General features: G+C 43.2%; 1 protein-coding gene and 1 long non-coding RNA gene across 3 annotated transcripts in view; one reads left to right on the top strand and one right to left on the bottom strand.

The window, feature by feature from the left end:
* LOC107182692 overlaps positions 1 to 774 on the top strand; it is a 17019-nt gene extending 16245 nt beyond the window's left edge. The window contains exon 3 of the long non-coding RNA XR_001513406.1: positions 657 to 774. This is a non-coding gene — a long non-coding RNA (uncharacterized LOC107182692). The remainder of the gene's footprint in view (positions 1 to 656) is intronic.
* The window catches only part of LOC102759011 (carcinoembryonic antigen-related cell adhesion molecule 1), a 23428-nt gene that overhangs the window by 8217 nt on the left and 13917 nt on the right, over positions 1 to 1294 (bottom strand). The window lies entirely within an intron of this gene.

The raw sequence follows: 1294 nt of genomic DNA, 5'->3' as shown, positions 1-1294 counted from the left end.
CAGAACAGACTGGCGAATCTCCGAGGGAAGTGGGGAGGGGTACAGGACATAGACAATAGGGTGATGAAAGCCTGGGCGGAGCGGGATCTGGGTGGAGGGGGGTAATGGGGAAGAAAAGGGGGGACATCTGAGATACTCTCAACAATAAAGATATAAGAAAATCTTTAAAAAAAGAATAAAATACATAGGAATTAAGTTAACCAAGGAGGTGAAAGACATACACTGAACAACTACAAGAATCATTGCTGCAAATAATTTAGACATAAATAAATGGGAAGGCATTCTGTGTTCATGGATTGGAAAAAAGTTGTTAAGATGACAATATGCTCAAAGTGATATACAGATTCAGTGAAATCCCTATCAATGACCAAATGACATTTTTTTTGGCAAAAATAGAAAAATCCACCCTAAAATTCATATGGAATTTCAGGAGACCTCAAAAGGCCAAAACAATCTGGAAAAAGAAGAACAAAATTGGAAGATTCACATTCCAGATTTCAAACTTTACTTCAAAGCCACAGTAATAAAAACAGTGTGGTACTAGCATAAAGATTAATATATAGCCAGCCGGTGTGCTCAGTGGTTGAGCTTCAATCTATGAACCAGGAGGTCAGGTTGGATCAAAGATCTAAATATAAAACATTATTACAAGACAGCCCGCGCACGAATCTGTGAGCCAGTAGCCTGCCAGTAGCTTGCTGCCGCCCTCCAGTAGTTCTCCGCCCACTGCCCCGCCCTCCTGAAGCTCCTCCCATCCCCCCTCATAGCTTGCAGCCCTGCGGGCTCTAGTAGCTCTGGGCTCCCCGCTCGTAGCTCGCTGCCCCACCCTCCTGCTGATCTGTGATCAGGTCGTTATGCGCACGGCAAAACGATCATTTGCATATTACATCTTTATTATATAGGATGCCTGGCGAGTGTGCTCAGTGGTTGAGTGTTGACCCATGAACCAGGAGGCCATGGTTTGATTCCTGGTCAGGAAACATGTCTAGGTTGTGGGCTACATCCCTGGTAAGGGGCCTGCGGGAGGCGCGGATCAATGATTCTCACTCATTGATGTTTCTATCTCTTCCTCTCCCTTCCTCTCCGAAATCAATAAAAACGTATTTTAAAAAATTCTTATAAGAGAACATAGGGTAAAAGCTTTAACATTAGGTTTAGCAATGATTTCTTGGATAGGAAACCAAAAGCACAGCAACAAAGGAAAAACAGATAAATTGGACTTTATCAAAAATAAGAAAGTTTGAGTTTAGCCCTAACCGGTTTGGCTCAATGGATAGAGCGTCGGTTTGCGGAC

This window comes from Myotis davidii, unplaced genomic scaffold, assembly GCF_000327345.1.
Source record: "Myotis davidii unplaced genomic scaffold, ASM32734v1 scaffold1577, whole genome shotgun sequence".
In the NCBI taxonomy this organism is placed as follows: domain Eukaryota; kingdom Metazoa; phylum Chordata; class Mammalia; order Chiroptera; family Vespertilionidae; genus Myotis; species Myotis davidii.
The sequence above is the reverse complement of the archived record's forward strand: the minus strand, read 5'-3'. Positions and strand labels throughout refer to the sequence as shown.